Source organism: Lepidochelys kempii, chromosome 16 (assembly GCF_965140285.1).
Source record: "Lepidochelys kempii isolate rLepKem1 chromosome 16, rLepKem1.hap1, whole genome shotgun sequence".
NCBI classification, from domain to species: Eukaryota; Metazoa; Chordata; order Testudines; family Cheloniidae; genus Lepidochelys; species Lepidochelys kempii.
The window spans coordinates 4,598,854-4,626,263 of record NC_136395.1 but is presented as its reverse complement, the minus strand read 5'-3'; the positions used below and the strand labels follow the sequence as shown (position 1 = coordinate 4,626,263).

Genomic DNA, 27,410 nt, shown 5'->3' with positions numbered 1-27,410 from the left:
TGATAATGTCACGGCTAACCTGGTGGCTGAACTTTGTGACTTTGTCCTTACCCATAACTATTTCACATTTGGGGACAATGTATACCTTCAGATCAGCGGCACTGCTATGGGTACCCGCATGGCCCCACAGTATGCCAACATTTTTATGGCTGATTTAGAACAACGCTTCCTCAGCTCTCGTCCCCTAAAGCTCCTACTCTACTTGCGCTATATTGATGACATCTTCATCATCTGGACGCATGGAAAAGAAGCCCTTGAGGAATTCCACCATGATTTCAACAATTTCCATCCCACCACCAACCTCAGCCTGGTCCAGTCCACACAAGAGATCCACTTCCTGGACACTACAGTGCTAATAAACAATGGTCACATAAACACCACCCTATACCGGAAACCTACTGACCGCTATTCCTACCTGCATGCCTCCAGCTTTCACCCTGACCACACCACACGATCCATCGTCTACAGCCAAGCTCTGCGATACAACCGCATTTGCTCCAACCCCTCAGACAGAGACAAACACCTACAAGATCTCTGTCAAGCTTTCTTACAACTACAGTACCCACCTGCAGAAGTAAAGAAACAGATTGATAGAGCCAGAAGAGTTCCCAGAAGTTACCTACTACAGGACAGGCCTAACAAAGAAAATAACAGAACGCCACTAGCCGTCACCTTCAGCCCCCAACTAAAACCCCTCCAACGCATTATTAAGGATCTACAACCTATCCTAAAGGATGACCCAACACTCTCACAAATCTTGGGAGACAGGCCAGTCCTTGCCTACAGACAGCCCCGCAACCTGAAGCAAATACTCACCAACAACCACATACCACACAACAGAACCACTAACCCAGGAACTTATCCTTGCAACAAAGCCCGTTGCCAATTGTGCCCACATATCTATTCAGGGGACACCATCACAGGGCCTAATAACATCAGCCACACTATCAGAGGCTCGTTCACCTGCACATCCACCAATGTGATATATGCCATCATGTGCCAGCAATGCCCGTCTGCCATGTACATTGGTCAAACTGGACAGTCTCTACGTAAAAGAATAAATGGACACAAATCAGATGTCAAGAATTATAACATTCATAAACCAGTCGGAGAACACTTCAATCTCTCTGGTCACGCAATCACAGACATGAAGGTCGCTATCTTAAAACAAAAAAACTTCAAATCCAGACTCCAGCGAGAAACTGCTGAATTGGAATTCATTTGCAAATTGGATACTATTAATTTAGGCTTAAATAGAGACTGGGAGTGGCTAAGTCATTATGCAAGGTAGCCTGTTTCCTCTTGTTTTTTCCTACCCCCCCCCCAGATGTTCTGGTTTAACTTGGATTTAAACTTGGAGAGTGGTCAGTTTGGATGAGCTATTACCAGCAGGAGAGTGAGTTTGTGTGTGTATGGGGGTGGGGCGGATGTGAGAAAACCTGGATTTGTGCAGGAAATAGCCCAACTTGATTATCATGCACATTGTGTAAAGAGTTGTCACTTTGGATGGGCTATCACCAGCAGGAGAGTGAATTTGTGTGGGGGGGTGGAGGGTGAGAAAACCTGGATTTGTCCTGGAAATGGCCAACCTGATGATCACTTTAGATAAGCTATTACCAGCAGGACAGTGGGGTGGGAGGAGGTATTGTTTCATATTCTCTGTGTATATATAAAGTCTGCTGTAGTTTCCACGGTATGCATCCGATGAAGTGAGCTGTAGCTCACGAAAGCTTATGCTCAAATAAATTGGTTAGTCTCTAAGGTGCCACAAATACTCCTTTTCTTTTTATAAAATCCTGTGTCACTTGCCAAATGCAAGATAATACAGCAGTGACATGTACCCCTCCATTACAGCCTGTTCCTCTTCCTGAATCTGCATGGGAAAAAGTGGCAATTGACATTGTAGGACCCTTTGATACTGCTCCAAGTGACTGCCATTATGCCATCACTTTAATAGACTATTTCAGTAAGTGGCCTGAGATAGCATTTACATCACAAATCTCTTCTGCTACAGTAATTAAGTCCCTCTCTTCAGTTTTTTAGCCGGGAAAGTAAATCCAAAGAACTGGTTTCAGATAATGGTAGTCAATTAACCTCCCTGGAGCTTGAAACTTTTCTAGCAGAGAAGAACATTTTACACAGAAGGTCATCCCTATATTATCCTCAAGCCAATGGGGAAATCGAACGGTTTGAAAAAGAGTTTGTAAACGGCTAAACTTGAAGGGCGATTGTGGATAATCTTCACTACTGATTTCTTGCAAGCATACCGAGCTACATGACATGCCACAATGCAAAGATCACCTGCAGAGTTACTGCATGGGAAACAGATGAATACTAAACTGAACGTTGCTGGATTGTTAAAGGCATGACCTGAGGCCCCAACCAAGGATGATGTGAGAAAAACAGTTGAACAGAACCAAGCAAAGTATAAGGCTTTCACAGACAAGTGGCAGGGTGCTAAGGAACCAAAGTTTGAGTGTGGATCCTTCATTAGAATATGAAAACCTGGAATTTTATGCAAAGGGGACCATAAATTCACAGCTCCTCTTAAAATCATAGAGAAGAAGGGACCTTACATCTATCGACTTTCTGATGGGTGGGTATGGAATGCTTCTTATCTTGCACCTGCCTATGCAGCAAGAGAGGATTACGCCAACACCCAGTCTGCACTGGATGACTTCACCATAGTATCAACACAACAGGACATTGCACTGGAACCAGGGCTTGAGAGACGACCTGTCAGACCCAGACGACCACCTGTCTGGACTAGAGACTATGTTATGTAGTATCTACAGTGTTTTCAGTGTAATATTTCTGCCAACAGTATAGTGCCTTGTTTCCTATTTGTTCCTGTGGTTAGAACAACAATGTTTATTGTAATTGGGAGAGTTTCTTAAGAGAGGAGGGAATGTGGTGTTTAGATGCTGCTTGTAATGATTAGAACTGGGAGCACTGGCTGTTGGGAGTCTGAAAGGACAGGAAACAGAAAGGAGGGGGGGAAGTTGAGGAGGTGGAGTGAGAGCTACCCAGGGTGCAGCAGCAGCGTGGTAAAGAGGTTTCCACTTTAAAAATAAAGTCCTGTTGAAGTTTGTTAGTACCTTGCCTGGTTGCTACAATAATGACCCGATCTGGATGAGTACAGAAAGTGTCAAAGGGGAGAGCATGGGAGCTTTACTTCTGGATGGAGGAAGCCACACTGGTGTCTGGAGAGTTATTTTTAAAGCAAACTATGCACTATTCTAATTTACCAATGAAATAAGAACCACTTTACAAACGCTAATGGTTATCCAGGCCAACCTGGTATCAGAGCTGAGTTCTCTATTCTCTTTTTTTTATTGTCATTGAAATGTAGTATATGGGAATTGGCTACACACTACAAAGTGAGGAAGACAGAAAAGAAAACAAAAGAAAAGAGCAAAGTAGCAAATGAAATCGCCTTCCTCTAATGAGCCACATAACCTCATTGATGTTAGTGTGCGGCTGAAGCCACGTGAAACTGTGTGAAAGCTAAAGAGAAGATAAATGAATGAGGGCATTCATTAGTCTGATATAGCTCAAGTCCAAAATATCTATAAATCAGAGCAGGTCTGCAAGAGATCTGGGATCACAGGTATATCTGGTAGCACTAATTCCCTGAGGAATTTGAGATCCCAGAGAAATGTTTGGTTAAAATATCTTTTCGGTTATAAAGAAATCTGTTAAATTATAAGTTCAATTTTTATTTGCTGCTGCAATGGACATGGGATGGCTCTGTACTAATTTATGAATGATACACTCTGCAACCTGGTTATTGGGATGTTCACTGTTTGACTATATTGGGTTAAATCAATAGAACTGTTAGGAAACAAGCAGGAAGATGAAAAGTGGCACAAGGTAAGACACCCTTCAGCAGCCACGTGACGGTGGTTACAGGGTAATGGCAGAACCATTGACTCTGAGGGGTCTGGCTCAACCTTCTACTGAGCCCACAACCAGGCAGAGCCAACAGTTGGGAACAGAGAAGAACAGAGAGCTCTGGATGGACAAATAGTGGCTCTCTACAGGGGAATGTAGGTGTTGTGGAGGGGCTGTCCATGCCAACACCCAAGATCCACTGGGGTGTCTGAAGAAGCCTGGTGGTCTGCCTGGCCCACCATCACAGGATGGTTTTAGGTATGATAGACAAATACACAGACTGTTTTAAAGTCTCTCTCTCTCTAAATGCTTTATTCCTACTGTTAAATAAACTATCCTTGGGTGTAAGGAATGCTTGTTCACTGCATTCACAGCAGCATTACCCATTGCTCACAGACTCTTGAAGGGAAGAACCACAGGCACTTAACCCAGCTGGACCTGTTGGGTAAGCCCAATGGATATGCAGGGTGTGTAACCCAGGGGCTAGTCTGAGAGTGAGAGAATCAAGTGATTCCACAGTAGGGTAGGTAAAGGCCTGATGCCTGACACCTGAGTGGGCCACTCAGAGAGACCAAAGAAGGGACAGAGATGCTGCTAGCCCTGCAGCCATGACAATTACTTGTGTTGTGACTAGAAATGGCTGAGTGGAACAGGGCACTAGACTGAAACGCAGGACATCTTGTTAGTTCTGACTCCCCTAATTATGGGTAACTTTGCTGACAACAGAAAAGGGAGCAGCTTTCGCCATTTCATTTCTCTCTCTCTTCTTTTATGAGAAGAATAATTTTAAAAATTTTTCCAAAAAGCTTATCGAAGTATCACTGATGTGCAGTCTGTAACTGAGAGACATGGTCCCTCCTAAATCTTTGAGTGAGTGGTTACGCAGCAAGCCAGCTGCTAGGACCAACAAATAATTATTTAATTCAACTACTTGCTCCCTCTAGTAAAAGTCTCTAGCACATGTTGAGGGTGGTGTAAAGTGCAGTAAAATGCTTGTAAGAGTTCTGTATGCAAAGTGTTTATACATTGGGCCAGACTGGGAACTCTTTCTCCCATTAGTGGGCAGTTACTCACAGTTGTCGTCTCATTGACTTTAATGGGGCTGTCTGGCCCAAAGAGCTTTACAAATGTGTATGTATGTATGAATTATTTCACCCACCTCTGAAATGCAGCTGCTTCTGGAAAGGAAAATGAGAACTAGTGAATGGACTTGGATTTATGGTCTCTGATATTTTGTAGCTTAGGTGTTATGAATAGTTTCAGATGTGGAGGGAAACCAGTAGATTCTGGCTTTCTGTCTTGTTCTACCTAAAATAAAATGCCTAATTTGCCTTTTAGCTCACTTTTCAGTCACAGATGATGCTTGGCATCTTTTGGCAGAAAGTGAGAAGCAGTTTTCACTTCAGTAGAAACAGGCTGTTTCTTAAAAACAGCTGTGAAATTTGAAAAAAATAACAAGGAGTGTCTGAAACTTGGGTGGGAGCAAATGAAATCTCATGTCTGCAAAAAGGTTTTGTAGATGTGGTTGAAAGTTTCTTGAAACATAGGGAAAAATTGTGAAAATTCCTTCTCTAAAATCTAAAATCTCAACAATAAATTTTGTTGAAAAATCAGAACTTGGTAAATGTTGACCATCTCTGCTTTCTGGCTGAGATTTTCAAAGCCAACCACGTGGCTTGCTTTTAAAAGGAACTTGATGTCCAAATTTTGAGATTTTGCAAAGTGAAAGCACAGAGTTTTGCCCAATGTGAACACCTCAAACAGTGTGGGTGAGTTAAGTGTGTGTGTCACATGAGTAGACTAAACATGTGTCATAAATATAAAGGGAAGGGTAAACACCTTTAAAATCCCTCCTGGCCAGAGGAAAAATCCTTTCACCTGTAAAGGGTTAAGAAGCTAGGATAACCTCGCTGGCAACTGACCAAAATGACCAATGAGGAGACAAGATACTTTCAAAAGCTGGGGGGAGGGAGAAACAAAGCCTCTCTCTCTGTCTGTGTGAGGCTTTTGCCGGGGACAGAACAGGAATGGAGTCTTAGAACTTAGTAAGTAATCTAGCTAGATATGCGTTAGATTCTGATTCCTTTAAAAGACTGAGAAAATAAGCTGTGCTGAATGGAATGTAGATTCCTGTTTTTGTGTCTTTTTGTAACTTAAGGTTTTGCCTAGAGGGATTCTCTATGTTTTGAATCTGATTACCCTGTAAGGTAGTTCTCATCCTGATTTTACAGAGGTGATTCTTTTTACTTTTTCTTCTATTAAAATTCTTCTTTTAAGAATCGGAATGCTTTTTATCATTGTTCTTAAGATCCAAGGGTTTGGGTCTGTGTTCACCTATGCAAATTGGTGAGGATTGTTATCAAACCTTCCCCAGGAAGGAGGGTGTAAGATTTGGGAGGATTTTGGGGGGAAAGACGTTTGCAAATGGGCTCTTTCCAAATTATATCCCTGTTAGACGTTTGGTGGTGGCGGCGAAAGTCCAAGGGCAAAAGGTAAAATAGTTTTGTACCTTGGGGAAGTTTTAACCTAAGCTGATAAAAGTAAGCTTAGGAGGTTTTCATGCAGGTCCCCACATCTGTACCCTAGTGTTCAGAGTGGGGAAGAGAGAGGATGTTATCAAGATAAATTACAAGATGTAAAGGAGGCCTGGAGAGCAGAATGATGGGGAAGCTGACAGAGACGTTTCCCAGGGTTGGTTAGTGTCATGAACTCTAAACTATTGCCTCTGTGGTGACATCACAGGCTGCTTGACTCCACACCCAGCTGTATACCTTACCAGGCACTGGAATAGGTTACTTTTTTATAAACAGGATTATGGTGTTTCTCTTGGCAGGCTTGCCGGTTTTGTAGCATGACTCAGCCAGGAATGAGATTTAAATATAGTGTAGATTGCAACAAGATAAACAAAGATTATTGGCTAATTATGCTGTTCCTCTTTCAGGTGAGGAAGTGTTATTAATACTTTCTAAACATTTTCATAGCGGGATCTGACCAGGCAAAGGCAGCCAGTCAGGTATGCCAGGGTAAGGGAGTCATTTCTAACCCAGGGTAACCAATCTCTATTTCCACCACTTCCCCATGTCAGGATTCTGTTTGATGCACACAGTAATACTCTGAAAAAAGAACAGGAGTACTTGTGGCACCTTAGAGAGTAACAAATTTATTAGAGCATAAGCTTTCGTGAGCTACAACTCACTTCATCAGATGCATGGAATGGAACATATAGTAAGATAAGTTGGAAGTTACCATACAAACTGTGAGAGGCTAATTATTTAAGATGAGCTATTATCAGCAGGACGAAAAAAAACTTGTGCAGTGATAATCAAGATGGCCCATTTAGACAGTTGACAAGAAGATGTGAGGATACTTAATTTAAGGAAATAGATTCAATATGTGTAATGACCCAGCCACTCCCAGTCTCTATCCAAACTCAAGTTAATGGTATCTAGTTTGCATATTAATTCAAGCTCAGCAGTTTCTCATTGGAGTCTGTTTCTGAAGCTTTTCTGTTGCAAAATTAAAGAAGTACTTGTGGCAGCTTAGAGACTAATACATTTATTTGAGCATAAGCTTTCGTGAGCTACAGCTCACTTCATCGGATGCAGAATTGCCACCCTTAAATCTTTTACTGAGTGGCCACAGAGGTTGAAGTGTTCTCCTACTGGTTTTTGAATGTTATACTTACCTACTTGCCTCCAGCTTCCATCCAGGATACACCATGCGATCCATTGTCTACAGCCAAGCTCTAAGATACAACTGCATTTGCTCCAATCCCTCAGACAGAGACAAACACCTACAGGATCTATATCAAGCATTCTTAAAACTACAATACCCACCTGCTGAAGAGAAAAAACAGATTGACAGAGCCAGAAGAGTACCCTGAAGTCACCTACTACAGGACAGGCCCACAAAGAAAATAACAGAACGCCACTAGCCGTCACCTTCAGCCCCCAACTAAAGCCTCTCCAGTGCATCATCAAAGATTTACAACCTATCCTGAAAAATGATCCCTCACGCTCACAGATCTTGGGAGACAGACCAGACCTGGCTTACAGACAGCCCCCCAACTTGAAGCAAATACTCACCAGCAACCACACACCACACAACAAAACTAATAACCCAGGAAGCTATCCTTGCAACAAAGCCTGATGCCAACTCTGTCCACATATTTATTCAAGTGGCATCATCATAGGACCTAATCACATTAGCCACGCCATCAGGGGCTTGTTCACCTGCACATCTACCATGTGATATACAATGTGATATATGCCATCATGTACCAGCAATGACTGGAAAAAGGCTAATGTAGTGCCCATCTTTAAAAAAGGGAAGGAGGAGGATCCTGGGAACTACAGGCCAGTCAGCCTCACCTCAGTCCCTGGAAAAATCATGGAGCAGGTCCTCCAGGAATCAATTCTGAAGCACTTAGAGGAGAGGAAAGTGATCAGGAACAGTCAGCATGGATTCACCAAAGGCAAGTCATGCCTGACTAATCTAATTGCCTTCTATGACGAGATAACTGGCTCTGTGGATGAGGGGAAAGCGGTGGACGTGTTGTTCCTTGTCTTTAGCAAAGCTTTTGACACGGTTTCCCACAGTATTCTTGCCAGCAAGTTAAAGAAGAATGGGCTGGATGAATGGACTATAAGATGGACAGAAAGTTGGCTAGATTGTCGGGCTCAACGGGTAGTGATCAATGGCTCCATGTCTAGTTGGCAGCTGGTACCAAGCGGAGGGCCCCAAGGATCGGTCCTGGGGCTGGTTTTGTTCAATATCTTCATAAATGATCTGGAGGATGGTGTGGATTGCACCCTCAGCAAGTTTGCAGATGACACTAAACTGGGAGGAGAGGTAGATACACTGGTCCGTAGGGATGGGATACAGAGGGCCCTAGACAAATTGGAGGATTGGGCCAAAAGAAATCTGATGAGATTCAACAAGGACAAGTGCAGAGTCCTGCACTTAGGACAGAAGAACCCCATGCACCGCTACAGACTAGGGACCGAATGGCTCGGCAGCAGTTCTGCAGAAAAGGACGAAGTGGACAAGAAGCTGAATATGAGTCTACAGTGTGCCCCTGTTGCCAAGAAGGCCAATGGCATTTTGGGATGTATAAGTAGGGGCATTGCCAGCAGATCGAGGGAAATGATCATTCCCCTCTATTCAACACTGGTGAGGCCTCATCTGGAGTACTGTGTCCAGTTTTGGGCCCCACACTACAGGAAGGATGTAGAAAAATTGGAAAACGTCCAGCGGAGGGCAACAAAAATGATTAGGGGACTGGAACACATGACTTCTGAGGAGAGGCTGAGGGAACTGGGATTGTTTAGTCTGAGGAAGAGAAGAATGAGGGGGGATTTAATAGCTGCTTTCAACTACCTGAAAGGGGGTTCCAAAGAGGATGGCTCTAGACTGTTCTCAGTGGTAGCTGATGACAGAACAAGGAGTAATGGTCTCAAGTTGCAGTGGGGGAGGTTTAGGTTGGATATTAGGAAAAACTTTTTCACGAGGAGGGTGGTGAAGCACTGGAATGCGTTACCTAGGGAGGTGGTCAAATCTCCTTCCTTAGATGTTTTCAAGGTCAGGCTTGACAAAGCCCTGGCTGGGACGATTTAGTTGGGCATTGGTCCTGCTTTGAGCAGGGGATTGGACTAGATGACCTCCTGAGTTCCCTTCCAACCCTGATATTCTATTATTCTAATGCCTCTCTGCCATGTACATTGGCCAAACCAGTCAAAAGAATAAATGGACTTAAATCTGACATCAGGAATCATAACATTCAAAAACTGGGCGGAGAACACTTCAACCTTTGTGGCCACTCAGTCAAAGATTTAAGGGTGGTAATTTTGCATCCGATGAAGTGAGCTGTAGCCCACGAAAGCTTATGCTCTAATAAATTTGTTAGTCTCTAAGGTGCCACAAGTACTCCTTTTCTTTTTGCGGATACTGGTTTCAGAGTAGCAGCCATGTTAGTCTGTAATACTCTGAGGTTCTCTCCTTTGGCCTGAATGCTTTGATCAGTTCTAGTAATCCACTGGCCCACAATTTCAGGATGTAGCTCAGCTGGGACATCAGGAAGTGCCCATTTCTATATTTTAATCAAATTCAGGAAAACACTTCATCCCAGTTAGTGTGTGTGTGGGGGGGGGGAGGTGTGGGGGCGGGGGTGGGGGTGCTGAAAGCTCCAACGATAAAAAGGTTGGGGGGAGGAGAAGAGAAAATAATGAAGTGTGAGCAACAGAACGGGGGGAATGGCCTGGGAAGTATAGGGTGATGGGGATGGATAACTATGGGGACTGTTAAGGCAACACACAGCTGTTCATCTTGCAGGCACTGCTTCGAAGCTGGCCTCATTTAGTAGTCCACGAAAGTTATAGCCTTGCAATGGGCTGTATGAAACAAACTGGTAATGTCACTCCAATTCCACAGGCTCCTCTGTAAGCTCAGAATCACACACGCATAACAGCCCCCAAAGTGGGGCTGACTGCATTCAAAATGACACATTAGGACAGCTATGCAGCATGTCCAAGGCATATGTGCTGGAATATACTGAGAAAACAAAAGGCTCTGGCTTCCCAGATACGGAGAGGTTTCAGCCCTAGGGTCATTTATTCAAGTCGTCTGAAATCCTGGTCCCACTGAAGTCAGCTGAGCTCCGTTTTGTAAATGTACATTACTTTGTATACCTGCTGGAATAAGCCACATATCGGAACCTATGCAGGTAGAAGCCTAGAAGCAGCTGTCTGGCTACTGTGTGATTCTAAACCTCTTTCAGGTACTTCAAAGAGATGAAGTTAGCAGCACCCGTCTGAATTTGGGACACTCTCCAGAAGTAAGTGGCTAGGACCCTAAGACGGATTTGGTTATTTCATCTGTGCATCCCTTTTACACTGATAATATTTCAAGATTGGACTTTTTAAAAAGACATGTACTAGTTCAAAAGGAATTATTTGGGGACATGTCTCTGGCCTGTGTTATTCATGAGGCCAGGCTAGTTGATCACAGTGGTCCCTTCTGGCCTTGGAATCTATCAATCTATTTGTCATTGTCATTTGTTACCCAATGTAACTCCATGCAAGTTACCAATGTAATGTAAATCAGAAATATTCTTGGTTTTGTTTGACTAACATGATGCCCAATACGAGAGAGAGAGAGAACATCATGCAGTGGAAATTGCTTTTTAAAATGTGGGACACATGGCAGGCAATAGCCCAAATATCAGCTTGGGATTTTACAGAGAGAAATGCAGCACGTTGGCTGGTCTGGGGCAGCGGGCTGCAGTGTATGGAGCAGCATCCAGGCAGCAGCAGCGCAGAGGAAGTGACCAGAGCCAGGGGGTGGACAGTGTGGTGAGAGGTGCCGGCTGGGACTGCAGGGAGAGCAGGGCTGGGAGCAAGAGCAAGAGGGCTTGGGGACCAGATTGTCTGGGGAGGAGGAGTAGAGGGCTTCAGGACTGAGAAGTGGGGAGAAGGGGTCTGGATGGCACCCCCACTCTACATGGCATTCCACAGCCTGGTAGGACAGCTCTTAGCAAGCAACAGTAACTTATATATATGGGGGGGGGGGTGTGCACATGTGACAAGGGGGCTTGCTCCATAGGGGCTGGAGGCCTGGGGCTAGACAAACCTGATTCCTAAAGAGTCACACCTGGGTTCAATCAAGTCATTCCCTACAAAAGGCAGCAGGGGCTGGAATGAAGGGGGAAGGGCAGTAAGTTCTGGGAAGTTCCCTGCAGAGAAGACCCTGATACCAGGGGGTTTGGAAGTCAGAGCTAGAGACTCAAGGCAGGAAAGCTAGGGAGTCAGCTGAACTGGAGACTACTGGGAGTGAGCAGGCTCCAGCAGAAAGAGCTGGGCTGTGGGCTTTCCCTCCTGAGACTACAGGCAGGAAAAGCCTGGGAGGGTAAGACAGGGGGACTGTGTTGTAGAAATTTGAATTTTCTTTTGGAGCTTTATTTATTTATGTGACTAACCATGGGCCCCTTAGAAGGGGTGGTAAAGGGACAAGGCAAGTCTGTGTGGAGTCTGGTTAAGAAGCCCCTGAAGAGGGGGAACCAGAGGCTGGGTGCTGCAGGGTAACCTCTGGCTGTAGGGGGGTCCTCAGGTCATGGGCAGCTTTATTACAATACAGAATGGTGGGTCCTTCAAACAGACAGTACAGTTGGTGGGAGGCTGGAGTAAAAGGTTTGGGAACCAGTCCAAACCAGTCCAGCTCAGGCTAAATGTTCCCATAACACAGTGAGAAATCCCTTCCCTGCCTGGAAATCCAGGCTAGGATTTAAGATACCTGGTATGATAACACTAATAATCTCCAGGTGAGTTTATTTAATCTGAGGTAAATCTGAGTGACCCACAGGCTCTGTCTGTGTCCAGCAGCCTCAATGACAAATCCACTTCATCTTCATTATAACCAGCTCCTGTCTCCTCTTCCCAATGAGGGGCATAGCAGTGACCGTATGGATGGATAAACTAATGGAAGATATTGTAGAGCTGGAGCCTAACATGGTGTGACTGCAGCAGCCACGAACAAGATAAGAGAAATGGAGGCTATTAGTATGTAATGTATTTCCTGACCCTGTCTACTGCAGATAGGTAGGATCTTTGGTGGTGTTGCTTGCCAAAGATTTGTATCTGTCTGATAGGAATTACTAATATCAGTCACTCGCTCTGCCTGCAGGTTCAAGTTGTGCTCAGCAAAGAAATGGCTAGGAAGCCTGTCCTGGATATGGTCTGCAAAAGAGGCAGATTGTAGACAACAGCAACCCATATGTGGCCCAAGGCATGGGCTGAACTCTGATGATACTAATCAGTGGTGCAGAGACAGAATCCCAGTCAATAACCCATTATACACCCACGGACATGCCTGGAGACAGCATACCGCGCAGGGCGTACTTTGTGCTCTCCTCACAGCCCACAGCGGTACCAGGTGAGAGCATGGGTGGCTCTAGGGTGGGTTCCGTTGCACCAGCAGAACACACAGCACCATTTAGATTTGGCCTGGCCGTGAGTGGGATGCAGTACGGTGCACAAGGCCGCAGCATCACTCAGGTTTGACCCAGCCATCCCTCATGACGGAGGGGCTGCTGAGCCAAAGTTGAGTGCATGATGTGGCGACCTAGTGCGTGGGGTCGTAGTGACATTCACATTTGTGCATGTCGCCTGCCCTGGCCATGCCCGGATCCCACTGTTGCTGCCGCTGACATCATCGTGCTGGGTCCGAGGGGGCCCATGAGGCCAAGAGCCTGGAGTGGGGTTGGGGATAACACTCCCACTGGAAGTTGGCTAGAGCTCAGGGAGAGGTGGAACAGGAATTAGCCCCCTAGTCACACATAGGGCACAGACCCCCGCATACCCATGGTGAGGTCAGCGACCCCACAGGCCTGGGCACGCTCTGACCCAACATCCACCTACTGAGCCCCCCGCTCCTTGGTATATTGTGCACCCATTGATGTGGGAGCTTGCTTCCGCCTCTGGGTTAAAGAATTCTTTCCATGCATGCCATTTCTGCTTTTTGGTTTTTTTCCTCTGTCACGTGTAAAGAGAATAATGACCTGAAATGAACAAAACAACCCACCTTCATTTGCAACAAGGGGGATGGGGCAGCTGCCAGAGTTACTAATCCTCTGCAAACAGTTACTCAGCAGGCCAAGGGTCACAAGCTCTAGCAGTGAAACAGCTGCGCAGGGCGAACCTGCTTCCCACCCCCCATTCACGTAGGACCTGGGCACCAGGAGCCAAGATGCCCAGTGCAGGAAATGTGCATTTGCCACACAGAAGTTATGTTATGTGCAATAACAAGCACCACCCCTATGTAATGAGCAGGTCTGCTTATATACAGATATAGTCAGCAGTATGGAATCAAAGCAGAGACTTTCAGCTCTTAAACCAAAACCCCTCCTACTTGAGCTAACCAAAGAGGCCTCACTGCTTTAGGACCACCCACTAGGAGGACGCATGATTGCATGTGCTGAGCTAGGACTCTAGACATGCCTCTCTCTCTTTCTGGGGCAAATTGAATACTGTCCTCCTGGATCCTGCTAATATCAGCCTCACTGTTCGTTACTGTCAGTGTCAAACCAGAGAAGGGCAACAAAAATGATGAGGGGTATGGAACAGCTTCCATATGAGACTGGGACTGTTCACCTTGGAAAAGAGATGTCTAAGAGGGGATATGATGGAGGTCTATAAAATCATGACTGGTGTGGAGAAAATGAGTAATGAAGGGTTATTTACCCCTTCACATAACACAAGAACTAGGGCTCACCCAATGAAATTAACAGGCAGCAGGTTTAAAGCAAACAAAAGCAAGTACTTCTTCACACAACACACAGTCAACCTGTGTAACTCATTGCCAGAAGATGCTGTAAAAGGCCAAGACTATAACAGGGTTAAAAAAAAATGAGATAAATTCATGGAAAATTGGTCCATCAATGGCTATTAGCTAAGATGGTCAGGGATGCATTCCCATGCTCTGGGTGTCCCTAAGCCTCTGATGGCCAGAAGCTGGGACTGGATGACATGGGATGGAACACCCAATAATTGCCTTGTTCTGTTCATTCCCTCTGAAGCACTTGGCATTGGCCACTGTCGGAAGACAGGATACTGAGCTAGATGGACCATTAGTCTGACCCAGCATGGCCGTTCTTAGGTTCTTAACCACAACAATGCTGAACAAGGAAACTGAGATTATACATACATTAGGGCTGGAATTTCCAGAAGGCCTTTGCACCCTGCAACCACACTGTCCAAAGAGCTCTGCATGTTCTGTGCATGTTTAGCACTGAGTTCACTTGAAAATCTGGCCCAAGTTGTAGGTGCTGACTGGGTACTTGGAAATCTGGACCCTCAGAAAAAAACTCTTTTCATTTCAAGCTCCCTTTGTGGTTCCTCCATAACCACAGCACTGCCTCCAGGGGGATAGTATAATGGGGTTCCATGGTGGCCTGCCAGTCCCTTAGTGGATATGGTGTGTTTCAATAACCCTGGTTTCTAAGGCACAGGCTAATAGCCAGGAGCTCCTGAAATAGAGCCAGACTCTTATTCCTGGGGAAATTTTGCACCACTGTGTGTGCGCAGAATTAATGTCCCCCACAGATTTCTTTGCTTCCCTGCAGAAAAATGACTTTCTGACAGGGAAGCAAAGGGAAGCTGCAAGAGTGGTCACGCACCTCTCCCTCACAGTGCAGGAACTTCGTTTCAGGCACCAGGAGCAATTGGCAGAGAGGTAAATCACTGCAGGGCTGGGGACACCCCAGCCAGTGACTCCTATGCTGTGCCGGGATCAGTAGCTAGTCCCAGCAGAGCTGGAGGTGGGAGAGAAATGGGCTTCCTCTTCCCCTGCAAAGAGTGGCTGGGACTATGTCAGACCCACCCCCCAAAACCTCCCTCGGCTGCAGGAAGCTCAGCATCCTCCCCACTTCCTTCCCCTATCACTCCTCAGCTGCAGGGGGAGGGGTCACTGTATGGGGAGCTGCTCCCCCATCCATCCAACCCCTATGCATCTGGACCTCCCATACCCGCTCCCTGCCAAATCTCACCCTGTACACCCAGACCCCCCAGCCCTCCATACCTGAATTCCACCCCACTGAACCTCAACCCCTGCATCTGGAGCCCCCCTGCAACTAGATCCCCAGCCTCCAGAACCCCACCTCTGCACCCAGAACACCCTCACTGAGCTCCTTGCACTTAAACCCCCACCCTGATGAGCCTCCACATACAGACCCCACCCCCCATGACCCCCAACTAGCTGCACCCAGACCCCCACCCCCAAGCTCCACTCCCCCAGCACCCAGACTCCCCTGCTAAGATCCCCACACCCAAACACCCTCTCCCCGCTGAGCCCCAGCCGCCTTCACCTGGAAGCCCCTGCAGAGTCCCATTGCCCCTGTACCTGGAACACCCTTAATGAGCCTCTGTGCATCCAGATCCCCCTACACCCAGACCCCCCAGACTGAGCTGCCAGCACCCAGATTGTCCCACACAGAAACCTCTCACCCCACATCTGAAGCTGCCCTCCCCCGCCCCCCCACCCCCCACGCTCCTTCACACTTGGATCCTGCCTGGTTGAGCTTGCCTTCCCCATACCTGATGCACCTGGCACAGAGGGGCAGGGCCCCAGGGTATTTCTGGGGCAGGCCCAGCCCTTGTGCTGTATCAGGGTTGGGTGCAGCATCACCACTGAGCCCGGGTCGTGGTGGTGGAGGGGCTGCAGGGTGATCTCCCACCTTCGTGCAGCCAGTGGCCTGTGCTCCCACTGCCATGCTGGAGCCTCCGCATTTATTTATTGACAAATAAAACTTGCAGAATTTAAAAATATTGTGTGCAGAATTTTTAATTTTTCAGTGTAGAATTTTTAATTTTTTGGCTCAGAATGCCCTCAGGAGTAGTCAGACTCTGCTGTGGATTTCCTGTATGGCTTTGGACAAATCAGTGTTCTCTGCCTTAGTTTGTTCATCTGCCAGATGGAGCTTAGCTGAACCATAGAATCATAGAATATCAGGGTTGGAAGGGACCTCAGGAAGTCATCTAGTCCAATCCCCTGCTCAAAGCAGGACCAATCCCCAACTAAATCATCCCAGCCAGGGCTTTGTCAAGCCTGACCTTAAAAACTTCTAGGGAAGGAGATTCCACCGCCTCCCAAGGTAACGCATTCCAGTGTTTCACCACCCTCATAGTAAAAAAGTTTTTCCTAATATCCAACCTAAATCTCCCCCACTGCAACTTGAGACCATTACTCCTTGTTCTGTCATCTGCTACCACTGAGAACAGTCTAGATCCATCCTCTTTGGAACCCCCTTTCAGGTTGTTGAAAGCAGCTATCAAATTCCCCCCTCATTCTTCTCTTCCGCAGACTAAACAATCCCAGTTCCCTCAGCCTCTCCTCAGAAGTCATGTGTTCCAGTCCCCTAATCATTTTTGTTGCCCTCCGCTGGACGTTTTCCAATTTTTCTACATCCTTCCTGTAGTGTGGGGCCCAAAACTGGACACAGTACTCCAGATGAGGCCTCACCAGTGTCGAATAGAGGGGAACGATCACATCCCTCGATCTGCTGGCAATGCCCCTACTTATACATCCCAAAATGCCATTGGCCTTATTGGCAACAACGGCACGCTGTTGTTGCAGGCTGTGCGTCAGCATGAATCTGGTAATGGTTCTGAGTACATAGCACATGATATGTAACATAGTATGTCTGCCACGTAGACAACTTCTCTCCCCAAGCCTTGCTATCATAATCAGTCTGTATATCATGGGAGCATCTTGAGGCCCCAACTGAGATCAGGTCTCTGTTGTGCTAGGTGCTGTACAAACACATGGTAAGAGGCAGTTCTTGTCCTGCAGAGCTTGCAGTCTAAACAGACAAAAAGAAGCAATGGTTCAGTAACTCACCCAAATTCACAGGGGAGTGACAGAACCTAGATCTCCTGCCTTCTTGCATAGGGAATCATCTGCCAGCTTCCTAACCATTGAAGTGGCTACCACAGTGGGTATCCAGAGAGATTCCCTGTTGGTATAACCATGGGGCTATTTGCAGGGCACTCTCTGTGGGGGCACCCGCGGCATTAGAATTAGCTTCTCTTTTTTGCTGGGCATTTGAAAATGAGGGAGCATTATGAGGGCTGAGAATTATGGAGGGGAGGGTAATTTGAGCAGTTAGGCTGCCTGTTTAGCTGGTTGCATAAATCCACATAAACAAATAATAAAACAAAGCAGGTGTCCTCCTCAGAGGTGGTCAGGTGCCCCCCACTGGATCCTGGCTCTGCAGCGCCCCCAATCCCACCCACCTCCCCAGCCAGAGGAAGCAGGGGAGAGTCAGCCCTCCCTTGGGAAACTGGTTTGTCAGCCATCAGGCAGACACAAGGTCCTTAGAGTTGATGATGTAGCTATAACATAAAGGTCAGGCAGTCTAATGATTCCTGCTGAATCAGAATGGGATTCCTATGAACAGGTGTGTGTGATGTGGCAATCCAGCTGTGTCGCAGCTGATTAGAAGGCACTGCCTCCAGGAGCCTTAGTGCTTGTACACACTAGTGCTTACTTCAGTATAGTGGGGTGTGGAAAAGCCACCGCTCCCAAGCGTCGTACGTTACACAGACCTCAGGGCTGCTGTGGACAGTGCTCTGTCAGTGGGAGAAGCTACTGCTGGGCGCGGAGGTGGAGTAATTATGCTGAGGAGAGAGCTCTCTCCTGCTGGCATAGAGCACTAGCCGCGCTACATCGGTGCAGCTACATCAGAACAGCTGCTGCAGCAATTCTGGTGTAGACCAGCCCTTATTAATTTTCCTTTCTAAAGCTGATGCTCTTTCTGATCTCTGGTGGCCCTTTGCTGATGGCTTTTAACTCTCCATGGAGACAGGCCCTGACCTAAGGCCTGTCCCAGCAGTGCCCTCAAGTGCTTCCTCTGTTTGTCATGCTGGGTGACATTTCTGCTTTGGCCATGCACAGCTGATCTCTGGCGAGCATCTCTCTGTCTAGCTGACCTGCAAGCAAGAGCCACTGTGCTCTGCTCTACACTACCCTGCAGCCTGGCCCAGGCTGATAAGGAGCCCAGCGTCAAGGAGGCGGAATGGTGGTTGACAGTCAGCGATGTACCGTCTCTCCTCAGTGCCCCGCATACAGCTCAGGCCCACCTGCAAGGCAAAGGTACTCGACTACATGCCTGAAAGCCGTAGGGCTGAGTCGTGTTTGACCCCACACTGAAAGGACCACATCTTCTTTGGGTAAGGGCAGGCAAAGGCTGGCCACCCCGCTCCCTTGTGTGCTGTTGGCTGTGGAATTGAGGTGCCTTAGTGGCCTGAGCCTGTGAGCCCAGAGCTTGGGGGAACTTGGGCTTGACTGACTTTAAGGGGGGGAGTGAAGGCGAGCCATGCTGTGATCTTTGGGAAGAAGGGCGTACTGTGGTTCTGAGAGGGTTTCCTGGGTGTTGGAATGGGATCCAGATTTATATAACAATAGGCCTGACCCCAAGCCCTGGAACATCCACAATCCAGTTCCTGATCGGAATGTAACAGCTGCCTTCTCTCATTCGAATAGGTTGAGCATCAGTCCATCTAGACACATGTCCCTGAATCCAGAGACTGAGGAGCCTGGAAAGCTGGTACGGTTGGTCTGCACACTAGAAATCAGAGAGTGGCAAGCCTGAGTCACCCTGTTCCCTGCAGGACTGATGGTGGTGCTGCTTTGTCTGACCGAGCCTGACATGAGCGGTACTGGCCAGGGCTGTGCTATGCAGCGGAACTTGTTTCCATCTCCGCGTGCAGGGGATATTTGCAGTGTATTCAGTATGTACATTTACAGGAGGGTACATTCCCTAATGCAGGCCTGTGGGGCATTTCTCACAGCCCTGCATTCACCTTGTGAGTTCTGGTTCCCCCTACAAGTCAGACTAACCCTTGGTCTGCCTGATGTCAGAGACGTATCTAATTATGCTGATTTTCCCCAGCCAGAGGGGTTTTCCAGAGACACTGAGCCTGATTCTTGATGATGAGTCATTATTTTCAGTAGCTCCCGATAAGTGTAAAAAAGCTACCTTCCTGAATTAATTGGCGATGAGAACAGAGGGTGCAAAGCAGTTGGAATAGGGCCACAATGTTCCATTTGCATGGGACGTACCCTTTAAGAAGGCTTACACTCCCACAACACCCTGGACTTTATAGTGCCGTCCTGCATGGGTGATGCATTTCTTCCTGTGCATTAAACTCAGCCCAACTCCCAAAATGTGCACCTGGGTTTTGATGCACTGCAAAGATCAGGGATCTTTTAGTAATACCCACAGGCTGTGGGTTCATGGATGGAAAAGGAGGGCTCAGCATAACCAGCTTCTAATAATATAACAGCTCCCTCCCCCTGGCACTGCACCCCAGAGTGAGCTGGGCATGAGTGCAGCCCTTGCTTGTTGTGCTTGTGCCTTGTGGACAGGAGAGGAAGCATTAGCAGCTGAGCTCCAGTGTCAGGAAGACTCTGTCTCTGTGCTCTGGATGGAGAGGAGAGGCCAGGGCCATTCACTTGTGCTGAAGCGCAGCACAGGGCCCTGTTCTGGCCTAAATCTGCCTAGAAGACTTTCCTCACAGCGCTGGACTTTTCCAGGCAAAGGGGGCATGGTTCCCTTGTTTAAATGCCTAGGTGCTGCTGGGGCTAGTAACCCACCTGTGTGACAAATCCCTTAGGCGACTCTGCTTGTTCTGAGCAGCCAGATCCCTTTAAGCCTTTAATCCCCGCAGCCTATCAGGCCAAACATCAGACCCAGCCCCAGGTTAAGAAGCGTAAAGCACTCGCTGCAAACTCCAGCAAGTGTCTTGGAAATGTCAGCTCAGGGGAAGCCAACAAAGAGCCAGAATGCCTTCTGTCTAGAGGCTCCAGGAAGCAGAAAGGATGGAGAGGAGAGGCACAGCCCGACTTAGATAACTACATACACTCCCTGGGACCACCTGAGTCAGCAGCTAAGGAGCCTCTTCTGGCCTGGTGACAATAGCCTTGTGGCTGTTGATTTCAGGGCAGCCACATCCACCAATGGGCATCTCCCAGGGGAATCCCAGCTTCACGAGCAAGAGGATTTAGTGTTGAGAGTGTCAGAGGAGCTCTAGTGCGGGCCACAGCCTCAGCACAGAGGGGCAGGCTGCTGGAAGCCAGCAGACCTACATGCACAGATGCTATACAGGGAGTCACAGGGACATTATTACCATTGCTTGCATTGGTTCATTGCTGCGTTGACACAGTTCCTTGTGTTTGGCCCGATAAAGAATCTGTGGCTGAGACTGCCACGGTCTGCATTTGGCTCTTGTCACAAACTCCCGGCTGAGGTAGCAGACCCCTGCTACCTTTGTGGTGGTTGGTTTGGGAGGGGCTCCCAGCTCCAACGGCTTACTTCACTGGTGCCAGAGAGAAAAAAAGCAGCCCACTGTCCCTTACTCTCAGAAGAGAACATTCTTGCTTGGGGTGCTTGACCCAGCCCATTGGGTATGAGGGGCCAGGGTCCCTGTCACATGCACTACAGAACCCTGTGTGAGTACCAGGGACAGTCACAGTCAATGTGGAACAGGGGCTGCTACCTCCAGGCACACCAGGGATGGGGTATAAGTCCTCTCGAAGGGGTGGGGAGGAGTCAAAGCCCCAATACATAGTGTTTCCTGTGCATCAGCCTGTGGAGTGTGCTGGGTGTCACAGGAGCAGGATGCACCAGGATGTGCATTACCTGCCATCCTCCTGTGCAGCAAGCAGTTTGCTGAGGCACAAACCTTCCCATGTTTCTCTGGGGGCAGCTGGGCTCTGCATGGCCCCTTACTCAGGGTTGTGTCTAAACAACATGATCAAGTCCCTAGGTGGTTTATATTTACTTGGCAGCATTGGCCCTTAAGTACATGCATTGCAGCTCCCATGTACTGCCCCTAGAGACAGCCAGGCACCCTTAATGGTTAACATCTCAGGATTCAGAGACAGAGGAAATGTGGCAAGTCCCCTGCTCCTCACTTGGCCATTAAGTAACTTCTGGCCTCAGAAGGCTCCACCTTGGAATAGGAGCCCTTTATTGACTTGCTGTCAGGAGTCTGCAAATGAAGGAAACAAGCGAACATACTTCTTCCTGTTTATAGCTGATGGTGAGTACCCCTCGACCCTCCAGATCCACCCTGAAAGTTACCTCGGGACCATCCTGGTCAAGGGAACTTTGAAACCAGAACAAGAAGAGGCCACAGAGAGGACAGATTTCTTTACACAGCATTCTGCTCCGGGAACGAGAGAGAAATGTTTCTAGTGCCACAGCATCTTCCAAGATGCAGAAAAGGCTCCCTGTGAGCATGCATGGGCTGACACTCTGGGTGGAGTGAAAGGAAACAAGCCCTGAACTATTTCATTGTGTTACACTACACAGACTGCAACTCCGTTGTGGGAGAATCTCCGTGGGGAGTGCAGTTGTCTGGAGATAAACATGGTTCTTCTACACATGGAATGGTTCCACTTTATTCATGCCACTGAGCCATAGGACAAGCCAGGTGTGAACTCAGCAGGATGCTGGGTCTGAGCTGTGAGCCTGGTGCACCCCGTCCTACAGCAAGTCACTTCTCTGTTGTGCTGTGTCATAAATATAAAGGGAAGGGTAAACACCTTTAAAATCCCTCCTGGCCAGAGGAAAAACCCTTTCGCCTGTAAAGGGTTAAGAAGCTAAGATAACCTCACTGGCACCTGACCACAATGACCAATGAGGAGACAAGATACTTTCAAAGCTGGAGGGGGGGGAGAAACAAAGGGTCTGGGTCTGTCTGTGTGATGCTTTTGCCAGGGACAGAACAGGAATGGAGTCTTAGAACTTTTAGTAAGTAATCTAGCTAGATATGCATTAGATTCTGTTTGTTCAAATGGCTGAGAAAATAAGCTGTGCTGAATGGAATGGATAGTCCTGTCTTTCTGTAACTTAAGATTTTGCCTAGAGGGATTCTCTATGTTTTGAATCTAATTACCCTGTAAGGTATTTCCCATCCTGATGTTACAGAGGTGATTCTTTTTACTTTTTCTTCTGTTAAAAATTCTTCTTTTAAGAAACTCAATGTTTTTTCATTGTTCTTAAGATCCAAGGGTTTGGGTCTGTGGTTATGTCATAAATATAAAGGGAAGGGTAAACCCCTTTCAAATCCCTCCTGGCCAGAGGAAAAATCCTCTTACCTGTAAAGGGTTAAGAGGCTAAAGGTAACCTCGCTGGCACCTGACCAAAATGACCAATGAGGAGACAAGATACTTTCAAAAGCTTGGAGGAGGAGAGAAACAAAGGTTCTGGGTCTGTCTGTATGCTGCTTTTGCCGGGGATAGAAAAGTCTTAGAACTTTTAGTAAGTAATCTAGCTAGGTATGTGTTAGATTGTGATTTCTTTAAATGGTTGAGAAAGGAACTGTGCTGAATAGAATGACTATTTCTGTCTGTGTGTCTTTTTTGTAACTTAAGGTTTTGCCTAGAGGGATTCTCTATGTTTTGAATCTAATTACCCTGTAAGGTATCTACCATCTTGATTTTATAGAGGTGATTTCTTTACTTCTATTAAAAGTCTTCTTGTAAGAAAACTGAATGCTTTTTCATTGTTCTAAGATCCAAGGGTTTGGGTCTGTGGTCACCTATGCCAATTGGTGAGGATTTTTACCAAACTTTCCCCAGGAAGTGGGGTGCAAGGTTGGGAGCATTTTGGGGGGGAAAGACGTGTCCAAACTACGTTTCCCAGTAAACCCAGTTAGAGTTTGATGGTGGCAGTGGAGATCCAGGGACAAAGGATAAAATTAATTTGTACCTTGGGGAAGTTTTAACCTAAGCTGGTGAAAGTAAGCTTAGGAGGTTTTCATGCAGGTCCCCACATCTGTACCCTAGAGTTCAGAGTGGGGGAGGAACCTTGACAGGTTACCTATGCAAATTGGTGAGGATTTTTATCAAACCTTCCCCAGGAAGGGGGGTGCAAGGTTTTGGTGAAGATTTTGGGGGGAAAGACGTTTCCAAACGGGCTCTTTCCTAATAAAATAAAACCGCAAAAAGAAAAGGAGTACTTGTGGCACCTTAGAGACTAACCAATTTATTTGAGCATAAGCTTTCGTGAGCTACAGCTCACTTCATCGGATGCATTCAGTGGAAAATACGGTGAGGAGATTTATATACACACAGAACATGAAAAAATGGGTGTGATCATACACACAGTAAGAAGAGTGGTCACTTAAAATGAGCTATTACCAGCAGGAGAGCGGGGGTTGGGGGCAACATTTTGTAGTGATAATCAAGGTGGGCTATTTCCAGCAGTTAACAAGAACGTGTGAGGAACAGTGCGGGGTGGGGGCAATAAACATGGGGATAGTTTTACTTTGTGTAATGACCCATCCACTCCCAGTCTCTATTCAAGCCTCAGTTAATTGTATCCAGTTTGCAAATTAATTCCAATTCAGCAGTCTCTCGTTGGAGTCTGTTTTTGAAGTTTTTTTGTTGAAGTATTGCCACTTTTAGGTCTGTAATCGAGTCACAAGAGAGATTGAAGTGTTCTCCAACTGGTTTATGAATGTTATAATTCTTGACATCTGATTTGTGTCCATTTATTCTTTTACGTAGAGACTGTCCAGTTTGACCAATGTACATGGCAGACGGGCATTGCTGGCACATGATGACATATATCACGTTGGTGGATGTGCAGGTGAACGAGCCTCTGATAGTGTGGCTGATGTGATTAGGCCCTATGATGGTGTCCCCTGAATAGATATGTGGACACAGTTGGCAACGGGCTTTGTTGCAAGGATAGGTTCCTGGGTTAGTGGTTCTGTTGTGTGGTGTGTGGTTGCTGGTGAGTATTTGCTTCAGGTTGGGGGGCTGTCTGTAAGTGAGGACTGGCCTGTCTCCAAAGATCTATGAGAGTGAGGGATCGTCCTTCAGGATAGGTTGCAGATCCTTGATGATGCATTGGAGAGGTTTTAGTTGGGGGCTGAAGGTGATGGCTAGTGGCGTTCTGTTATTTTCTCTTTTGGGCCTGTCCTGTAGTAGGTGACTTCTGGGTACTCTTCTGGCTCTGTCAATTTGTTTCTTAACTTCGGCAGGTGGGTATTGTAGTTGTAAGAATGCTTGATAGAGATCTTGTAGGTGTTTGTCTCTGTCTGAGGGGTTGGAGCAAATGTGGTTGTATCATAGAGCTTGGCTGTAGACGATGGATCGTGTGGCCGACCTTGATTATCACTACAAAAGATTTTCTCTCCCCCCTCCCCCGGCTCTCCTGCTGGTAATAGCTCATCTTAAGTGATCACTCTCCTTACAGTGTGTATGGTAACACCCATTTTTTCATGTTCTGTGTGTATATAAATCTCCTCACTGTATTTTCCACTGAATGCATCCGATGAAGTGAGCTGTAGCTCACGAAAGCTTATACTCAAATAAATTGGTTAGTCTCTAAGGTGCCACAAGTACTTCTTTTCTTTTTGCGAATACAGACTAACACGGCTGCTACTCTGAAACCTGTCAAAATAAAACCAGTTAGATGTTTGGTGGTGGCAGTGAGAGTCCAAGGGCAAAAGGTAAAATAGTTTGTACCTTGGGGAAGTTTTAACCTAAGCTGGTAAAAGTAAGGTTAGGAGGTTTTCATGCAGGTCCCCACATCTGTACCCTAGAGTTCAGAGTGGGGAAGGAACCTTGACATTGTCAGGGTTCCTTCCGCACTCTGAATGCTAGGGTACAGATGTGGGGATCTGCATGAAAACCTCCTAAGCTTACTTTTACCAGCTTAGGTTAAAACTTCCCCAAGGTACAAACTATTTTACCTTTTGCCCTTGGAATTTCTCTACCACCACCAAACATCTAACCGGTTTTATTTTATTAGGAAAGAGCCCGTTTGGAAACGTCTTTCCCCCCAAAGATCCTCACCAAAACCTTGCACCCCCCTTTCTGGGGAAGGTTTGATAAAAATCCTCACCAATTTGTATAGGTGACCACAGTCCCAAACCCTTGGATCTTAAGAACAATGAAAAAACATTGAGTTTCTTAGAAGAAAATTTTTAACAGAAGAAAAAGTAAAAAGAATCACCTCTGTAAAATCAGGATGGGAAATACCTTACAGGGTAATTAGATTCAAAACATAGAGAATCCCTCTAGGCAAAATCTTAAGTTACAGAAAGACAGGACTATCCATTCCATTCAGCACAGCTTATTTTCTCAGCCATTTGAACAAACAGAATCTAATGCATATCTAGCTAGATTACTTACTAAAAGTTCTAAGACTCCATTCCTGTTCTGTCCCTGGCAAAAGCATCACACAGACAGACCCAGACCCTTTGTTTCTCCCCCCCTCCAGCTTTGAAAGTATCTTGTCTCCTCATTGGTCATTGTGGTCAGGTGCCAGTGAGGTTATCCTAGCTTCTTAACCCTTTACAGGCGAAAGGGTTTTTCCTCTGGCCAGGAGGGATTTTAAAGGTGTTTACCCTTCCCTTTATATTTATGACATGCTGCAATATAACAAATCACTGCACATAGCATTCAGCAAGACAGAAGAAGGTTCTCAGCTTACCTTTGCCTTCCCCGTGCAGTACTGGGAAGCACAGTCCCCACTCTGAGAGCTGACAATGCAGAGCTGGAGAATCTGCTGGCAGGTAAGCACAGTGAAGTTTTAATCCAACTGTGCAGCTGTACAACATGGATGGCGCATATAGAGTTACTCAGCCAATCAGCCCACCCTCCCCACACCCATGGCAGTATCTTTACTTGCCATGTAGTGCCTTTCTGACACACCCCTTAGGCATATCCTGCCCTGTCTGTTTATTAACAGGACGGTCTCTTTCTGCTCTTGTGATGACGCTTCTCTGGAGCATGTCAGTTTACAATCGTCTCAGTTGTAGAAGAAAACCACACTATTTCCTTGAGAGGTTTATAATGAGACATTTGTTTTCTTTGACTCTTGCTGTGTGTAAATGAGGTGGGTGAATGGAATGTATGCAACAGCAAGGGGCTAATCACATCATGGGAACCCAGCCACAGTGCAGCCAAGGGCTGGGCAAGCTTTCCCTCATGGACCTGCCAATGTGCCTCTTTGCCGGTCCAGTGTTCACAGTCCCTCCCACTTCCCAGAGCTCTGCCAGCTCACCTCTGTCCTGACCTGCAGCGCCCCCTCCTGCCATGCTGTTCCCATTCTTGGTCCCGTTCAGCAGACACTAATACTGCCAAATAGCAAATGTAACACCCCCCTGCAGGGTAGACTTGTGGCTGCCCCCAGCCCACTTTCCACTGTGAGCTCAGCATGCGCTGAAGTGCCCAGGGGCTAGGTACAAAAATGGGGACTTCAGTTCAGGGTTGCAATTGCTAACTCCTAGGCACCTTGCTGTCTCGGGGACTTCACTGCCTGGAGTTAGACACCCAGCCTCTTGACACAGTGCATAAGCAGGGGCACTGGAATAATGTGTGCAGTGCGGGTGCTGAGAGCCACTGAACCCAACTGTAATCCCGGTATGGCATGGAAACCACTTCAAGTCAGGGGGTGCTGCCACACCCCAGCTCCCCTAGTTCCAGCAGCTATGCACAGGGGAAGGTTAGGCACCACAAAAGCCAGCATACTGAACAGGGAGCTGCCTAAGCTAGCCCATAGGAAACACCAAGGAGAAGGGAGAGTTGCGACCTAACCCCCACCCCCCAGAGCCTCTCCTGGAGTTAAGCACTTAAGCCAGGTCAGCCCTTTCTTGCAAGGAGCAGTGGTAGATTTATAGCCCAGTGGTTACACTGCTCATCTCCAGGAACTGGGCTCAAGCCCCCAGTGCTGATTCAGAGCTGGAAATCGAATACAGGTCTCCCCCCTCCCAGCTGAATACCCTAAGCCTTGAGCTAGAGTGTGTGCGGGGGGACTGCCTCCTCTTCAGCCGTTTTGTGCGGGGCCCAATCCAGAAGGCAGTCTCTGAGGACGCTGACTGGATTGGGCCCCATAGGCAAGAAGGGCACGGGAACACCTGTCTTGAGGATCCTGCCATAGCTTAGGCACTGAGCAACTGGGTGGGTCAGAACTGGGGTTTTGCGCATGCCCACTGGCAGAAAGTTAG

General features: G+C 47.1%; 1 protein-coding gene and 1 long non-coding RNA gene across 5 annotated transcripts in view; one reads left to right on the top strand and one right to left on the bottom strand.

The window, feature by feature from the left end:
* LOC140899057 (ectonucleoside triphosphate diphosphohydrolase 8) overlaps positions 1-26,029 on the bottom strand; it is a 62,288-nt gene extending 36,259 nt beyond the window's left edge. For 2 of the 3 annotated variants that reach the window (XM_073313798.1, XM_073313800.1), the window contains exon 1: positions 25,895-26,029. The gene's annotated coding sequence lies outside the window, so the exon portion shown is untranslated. Of the gene's footprint in view, positions 1-14,589; positions 15,290-25,894 lie in introns of those variants that run through there. The other variant, XM_073313799.2, reaches the window with a different exon arrangement.
* Positions 18,210-21,925, top strand: LOC140899059 (uncharacterized). Of its 2 annotated transcripts, none has more exons than XR_012155210.1 (3): positions 18,210-18,534; positions 18,925-18,988; positions 21,480-21,925. It is a non-coding gene; the product is annotated as an uncharacterized LOC140899059 (long non-coding RNA). The 2 variants fall into 2 exon arrangements; XR_012155209.1 differs by having other exon boundaries at positions 18,210-18,611.
* Positions 26,030-27,410: the final 1,381 nt, after the last annotated feature.